This window comes from Coenobita brevimanus, chromosome 78, assembly GCF_032717465.1.
Source record: "Coenobita brevimanus isolate Jiangsu-jjx chromosome 78, ASM3271746v2, whole genome shotgun sequence".
NCBI lineage: Eukaryota > Metazoa > Arthropoda > Malacostraca > Decapoda > Coenobitidae > Coenobita > Coenobita brevimanus.
In genome coordinates, this window is record NC_137031.1 from 43,258,839 (window position 1) to 43,264,605 (window position 5,767).

Genomic DNA, 5,767 nt, shown 5'->3' on the forward strand with positions numbered 1-5,767 from the left:
GAGAATACGGGCCAGTCATGTGCCATCCCTAAGCGATATTGAAGCCTTCGTAGTGCTGCTTCCTCAGCGATTTAGTTTGCGTATTGCGCCTTAACATTTTTCTTCTACCGTTTTAATACTGACATACTTTGCTTACAAGAGGATAATGAGGTATAATGAGAGGAATAATAATAATAATCATCATCATCATCATCATGTTATTATTATTATTATTATTATTATTATTATTATTAAATGTTAGAATGTTGACAGGTTAAGGGAATGAACACTTGCTCCAAAAACTATCGACACACACTTCGAGCGAAACAATCTGACACCAGAGACCATGGCTAATACACAATGCCTGATGACTCCACGCCACTTTGATAAACCTGTTATCATGAGGACGTATTTTATCGCTTGCATGTGACATTTCCTGCTCGTAATTATAAACGTAAAATATGCAGATGATATTATTATTGTATTTCTTTGTTTTTGCATGTTATTTTTGCATTTATTTTAGTTATTTATTTATTTATTGAGAGGGAGGGAATAGGAGTTCTGTTTTTCATTCCGGACACCATCGGAGTCCCCCTGAGCGATACTTTCTGGTGCTGGTGTACGCAGGGTGGAAATGACGGCTGGCATTTTTCAGGTCTATCCCCGTCAGAACATTTTTTTTTTTTTTGTCATTTTCTTGGTACCGTCATACAAATGGGTTACCGGTAATGAGTCTCTCTCTCTCTCTCTCTCTCTCTCTCTCTCTCTCTCTCTCTCTCTCTCTTATTCCTGGTACCGACAAACGTAAAGGTAAAAAAAACACATATAGCTTCTATTAACACATTCATTTCAGTGACGTTTATAAGTACTGTACACGTATACCCGGTATACTGTATAAATTGTATTCTTGGAACCGACAGACGAAAGGGTAAAAAAAAAAAAAAAAAAAATAGGGTCTCCAATAACGTCTTAAGGTCGATGACGTCTTTTATTTATTTATTTATTTATTTATTTCTACCGACAGCCGAAAGTATTTAAAGTTATAAATAGTGTATGTGAATAGTGACGAAGTTCAATTGTCACATTTTATTAATTCTTTGCAACCGCCAATTGATTTTATTCAGCCCAGGATGTATGATCTCAATTGATTTTATTCAACTTTTCTCAGTTGATTTTATTCAGCTTAGGAATGTATGATCTCAGTTGATGTTATTCAGCTTAGGAATGTATGATCTCAGTTGATGTTATTCAGCTTAGGATGGTATGGTCTCAGTTTATTTTATTCAGCTTAGGAATGTATGATGTCAGTTGATTTTATTCAGCCTAGGAATGTATGATCTCAGTTGATTTTATTCAACTTAGGAATGTATGATCTCAGTTGATTTTATTCAACTTAGGAATGTATGATCTCAGTTGATTTTATTTAACTTAGGAATGTATGATCTCAGTTGATTTTATTTAACTTAGGAATGTATGATCTCAGTTGATTTTATTCAGCTTAAGAATGTCTGATCTCCCGTATTTAGAAGGCTTGCAACAGTCTCCGGCAGAAAGTGTCCATTAGAAACCGTCTTGATAAACAAAGATACTCGAGTAAAACGGAAAATGTTGAGGGATCCACAAGATTAAGTATCATGATAACATTGTGACTTTATGTAAATGATTGTAGATAAAAAAGAAATAATTATAAGCGTTCTAGTGCCACCTATCTCATGGGTAACTATAGTAAGTGACATCAGTTTATTATCAGTTGTCCCCGCTTTATATATACAAACCCCACGCCCACACTGGCACACCTCTTCCCTCCAGCATGCTTCCACGTACAAGGTCCACCCGCCCACGCCCACATCTTCGGTTCATATGCATAAACTTAACACTCATGCCTTTATACAAGCTCTTCTGTTCACACGTCCTAGAAACCCCACGCCCACATCTGCAAATGTATAACTCCACGCCCACAGTAGCTTCTCTCACTTCCTGCATGCTTCCACGTACGAGATTCTCCCACACATTTGCCCAAATCCCATATATACCAACTCTCTGACAACATTTACTTACACATTTCACGTCAGCATCAAGTCTATACACATTGCACGCCCACATCCTACACAAATTTCACGACCTTATCTATTTACAAACTCCACGCCCACTCCTAAGAACTCCACACACACCCACACTGACAAACCCCACCTGCACAGTTCCGCGTACAGGATTCACTCACACCCACATCTTCTTCTCACACTGGCTCATCTATTTCCTTTCCTTACTCTAAGAACATACCTGACCTTTCTAGCCGTGAGCATCTCTTCCCAGCCTCCCTTACCCACACCCACACTCACATCGTACCCAGCACCGAATCGAAATCCACATCCACAGTTATACCCACATCCACATCCACGCCCAGTCCTAACTTGAAATAGAACCCAGACCCACACTCACACTCACATCCACACCTGCACTTGCATTCACACCCACATGCACATAAACATCCACACCCAGAAGCATACCCACACCCACATTAACAACCACATCCACATGTACGTCAACACCCACATGCACATCAACACCCACACCCGCACCTACACTCACACCCATATTCACACCCACATTCACACATACATCCGCATCCATACTCAAATCCTTACCCTCACTCACACCCACATCCACACCTATATCCTGCATCCACACCCAAACCCACACCCAAACACTTGTTCATAGTTACAACCACATCCTCGTCCATACCCACACCCACACGCACACCAAAATCTTCCATTCACAAGCATCAGTCATTGTCTTCTCCCCCATCGTCATCATCATCATCATCATCATCATCATCATCGTCAGTCTACGTCATTTCACAGCAGATCCCCAGCTTTCTCCACCCAGACGCAGTAATTGTTAGCTTATTATAATCTCCCCCACCCCTCCTTATCCACCTATTCGTCCTGTCATCCTGTTCATAACCTACCCCACTGTAATCCCAGTTGACTCTCTCATAGGTCGGGACAACTCTGTTAAATTAGGTAACACCATACGGTTTTATTCAGTTGAAAGAGTAGCAGGAGCCTGAGAGTGTTAACCCCTTCTCTCTCTCTCTCTCTCACACACACACACACACACACACACACACACACACACACACACACACACACACACACACACACACACACACACACACACACACATATCACCAGCAGCCCCGTTTACTACACTGGGCGATTTTATTTACCATTTACCTTAAGTCTTTGTTAAAAGGTGTTAAATAGAGTCCCCAGGAACCCCTTCACTGCGATGACGTATTACTAAGTTCTTACTACCCCAGGACGATTGTTTTGAGCTCAATGAAGGATCCACTTTTACATAAATAGGGCTGCAAGTATCCAGCCATCCTAGTATTATAATGGGTCCTCTTTCTTTCCTTTTTTATTTTCTGCTCCACACTAAGGACCATCATATAATTTTAAAAGCTTGGGAAGAACCACAAATATGCAAAGATAAGGTTCATAGGCTCCTTCAGGTCGGGTCAGGTTAGGTTAGGTTGAGTTAGGTTAGGTTAGATTAGGTTAGATCTCACACTGATTTAACATTGTGCCTTTATTCTACCAAAAGACGTCTCTACACAAGACGCCCGACAGCGAGTATCCTTCATGCTTTCAGACCTCCCCCAGTTATTCAGGCAAGATGAACCATTTCCTATAGGGAGGGGCCGTAAGAGTAGTTCAGGAAATTTAGGGCGTCAAAAAATTCGTGTACAATAGATGACGCTACCACGGCTCGCATGTTACACTTCATGTTGCCACACCACATTGCCACACCCCACACTGCCATATCACACACTGCCACACCAAACATTGCCACACTACCACACCATACACTGCCTCACCACACAAAGCCATGTCTCAGAATGTAAGACTTCACACTGACAAACCACACACCACGACACCAGACATTATCATAACACACACTGCAGCACTTCACACCGTTAGATCATACACTGCTATACCTGTTATTGCACACACACACACACACACACACACACACACACACACACACACACACACACACACACACACACACACACACACACACACACACCTCATACTGCCAAACGTCCAATCTCTTAATGCACAAAGACTGCTTCATTCAGCCAGAGAAAAATCCAGGTAGTAAAGAAGTCACTGATTCCTGCACTATCCTTGTCATATTAGAGGTTAGGGAGGAGATCCACAGAGGGCAGTTTTTGCGCAGGAAATTCATACAACGATTTCGTAAAGTCTGACGTCTGACTTAACATCCTATCCGGACTTGGCAATATTGTTATCAGAATGTTTTTTTTTTTTTAGGTCCTGTATGACATCAGCACACACACACACACACACACACACACACACACACACACACACACACACACACACACACACACACACACACACACACACACACACACACACACACACATAGAGAGAGAGAGAGAGAGAGAGAGAGAGAGAGAGAGAGAGAGAGAGAACTTGGAAGATAAATAATTCAACAGATGGCCCCTTTCCCTTCTCCCTTCTGGTCACACTCTTGCCAGTCCATTCCCTTAGACCCAGCAGTCCTGCTAGTTTACGTGCCATACACTTACACATGTCACCACTTCGGCGCTAATATGAACCGTCCATACTGAATACATGCAAGAGCTGTTTCATTCAGGGCCAGTCTAATAGATCTGTTAGTGGAGAAATTTTTATGGCCTGTTGTGGAGTATCTTTTTTTTTTTTTTTTTTTTTTTTTTTTCGAAATTTATCAAGTCGCTCCCTTCATCCAGCTGAAACTGAACTCGCATCTTTTCTGACAGCACGATACTTCCCTAACCACTTGACCGCCAATACCGGGACTGACGGAATCTACTGCAAGAATGGTAGTATAGTTGTGTTGTATTGTGTTTTGTGCTGTGTTCTGTTGCTTTGTATTGCGTTGTGTTGTGATGTTTTGCGTGATTGAGCGTTTGTTGCAGTTTACTGGTTTGCTCCTTTTTACCACGAGGCGATTTTATTAAGCTTAAATTGTGTCTTGTCTTAATATTGCTAACTACATTTTGCATTCATATAACTTCTAATTATATACTACTTACTACCGAACAGTTTTATTCATAATTTCGTCGTAAAGGGATGAAAATTAATGTCCATGGTCCATTTCTTATTATGATGCTTTTTCTTACTCTGCTTTAACTACGCCGGACGACTTTACGGAGGTTAGGTTTATATTATGATCACAGTGGCCCCGATTGGGATGAGGTAGGCGTCCTGTGTGTGTGTGTGTGTGTGTGTGTGTGTGTGTGTGTGAAGAAGGGTTGTGAAGATTGTGCAAGAGTGAAGGTGTGAATGGGAATGTGTGTGTGTGTGTGTGTGAAGAAGGGTTGTGAAGATTGTGCAAGAGTGAAGGTGTGAATGGGAATGTGTGTGTGTATGTGTGTGTGTGTGTGTGTGTGTGTGTGTGTGTGTGAGAAGACGTAAAAGGGTGTAGGAAGTGGGTGTGTTTTCATAGGAAAGGGTGGGTAGGTGTGAAAAGGTGTGTGATATATACAGGCGCTGAGGAAAAAAAAGACTATAAACCACCAGGACGTAAACAGAGAGAGAGAGAGAGAGAGAGAGAGAGAGAGCCCTGTTACCTCCAGACGATTTCTTTCAACATTGTCATTCGTACTGATGAAGCTAAGAAATATCTAGAGTAACCCTTTTAATATCCGTATGAATAAATATTTTCACTAATATTACGTCTAGGCAGTCTGTCCCTACTCAGTAACGAC